The following is a 2066-nucleotide window of genomic DNA, read 5'->3' on the forward strand; positions in this document are numbered from 1 at the left end:
CTTACTACCTGAAATAAAACCGTGAGAAACTGACAACTGCTCAGTAGAAACGTGCAGCAGAAGGCGCTATGTTTTAATTCTGGACATTTAGAGTTACTGAGATCCAGAGATATCACAGAAAAAATAACTTCAGACGGAGATGGTCTGGAGAGCACGCTGCTAAGCAGTCAGAACAGGAAGTGAACACGATATGTCTCACCAACAGTAGCAGTAGTGCCCTCTAGTGCTCACAGGTGGAGCTCCACCTGCAGCAGCATTCCAGTAGAAAATGGATGATGGATGACACTGCAACCCTTTAGAAGGTTGTCATATTCTCACAGCATATATTCCTGCTGGTCACATTTTCTCAGACACTAATCGGTGAATTTGTGGAGCTGAGCTCACACCTCCTTTCAATCATTTGGAGCAGCAATAAGCTCTGAGGACACAAGCTTTTCTCTGGCTTTAATCAGCGTCTCTGATTCTCCTTAGCTGGCTGATGGACATTCCAGTGATGAGAAACAAATGAAAATCTGTTTGGGTGGATTTGGAGCCCACATAAAGCCCAGCGAGCAATCCTCTGTTTAACACTCATCCATCCAATGAAGGACAGGGAGAAAGCAGCGTGTCGTCTGTCAGACATATTGGTGGCAAAGTGATGGTGAAGAAAGATGCTTCCAACTTGCATCCTTCCCTCATCCTCCTGTTCTTTTCACCCTGAAATTCAAGAACGTCAACAATGAACGAACATTCTGGACCATAAAGGTCACTCAGATATTTCCATAAAGAATTTTCTCTCCACCTTTGTTTGAAGCATAACAGAGATTATGAGTTCAGAGGGAGGACCTCACTGCAGGCAGGAAGTAGGAAGACAAACTGATGCAGCAGCTTAATTACAGAGAAACATCCTGGAAACTAGGGGACAAATTTGACAAAGCAGTCAAGGTTAATGGAGTGGAGGACGTATAAAAACATGAAAGTTCTCCAATCATCATCAATATCATCCTCTATCTCCAGGATCAGCTTCCTAGGTTCCAGACTTCCGTCTCCTTAGGAACGTCTGCTGGGAGAAGCCCCCAGCTAAAGGGCCAGAAGAGAGAACTGGTCCCTTCAGCATCTCCTCCTGGTGGGATATGCCTGGAACTATTTATGGTTCAGTAAAAAGGCCTTTTCCATACTTGGTAATAAGTGCAGAAGATGCACTGACCCAGTAAATGGAAGCTGCAGGGTGAGCAAAAGGTCGGAGAACAGTTTATAAGCCAGAGAATCTTGGCAATAGCAGCTTTTTCCTTTTAGGAATCTGAAACCAGCTCAGAGGATGTAACAGATTTCCCTACAGATTTACACACAATTAAGAAAAGCCAAAGCAGAAGCAGACACACTTCCAGTTGGTTTCTGAATAGCACTTGGCCGTGCTCACATTCACACCATGTTAGAGAAAGGTATGAATACAGCGAGGATGGGTGCGTTGTTTTGGGGGGAGTGATTGTGAATTTTTGGACAACATGTGGAATAACCGGGGCTGTTCACTGGCGCAGTGGGCAGCACTGCTGCCTTGCAGCAAGAAGATTCTGGGTTCAATTCCCGGCCCGGGGTCTTTCTGCATGTTCTCCCTGAGCATTCATTGGTTCTCTCCGGGTACTCCAGCTTCCTCCCACAGTCCAAAAACATGATGTTAGGTTAATTGGTTTCTCTAGATTCTCCTTAGGTGTGAGCGTGAATGGTTGTTTGTCTCTGTGTTGCCCTGCGATGGACTGGAGGTCTGTCCAGGGTGGACCCCGCCTCTCGCCCATTTACTGCTGGAGATAGGCACCAGCCCCCCTCGCGACCCCACTTGGGACAAGCGTGTCAGATAATGGATGGATGGAATAAACGGTTTCCCCAACGTTCCGGTTGGGCAAATTAAGATAATTGTCTTCAGTGTCTTGATTTTTGTCCTAAGAGAATTTTCAGCACTAACAGAACAACTCTAGAATGACCCAGATGACATCTGAATTGGATCCAGGCCGCCTTCTGATGTAAAGGGGCAATGGCTCTAACTCTTCAACTCATCTCTAAGGGAGTGCTTGGTCACCCTGAGGAGGAAG

The sequence above is a fragment of the Cyprinodon variegatus genome, unplaced genomic scaffold, assembly GCF_000732505.1.
Source record: "Cyprinodon variegatus isolate N-32 unplaced genomic scaffold, C_variegatus-1.0 Scaffold1188, whole genome shotgun sequence".
Classification (NCBI taxonomy): Eukaryota; Metazoa; Chordata; class Actinopteri; order Cyprinodontiformes; family Cyprinodontidae; genus Cyprinodon; species Cyprinodon variegatus.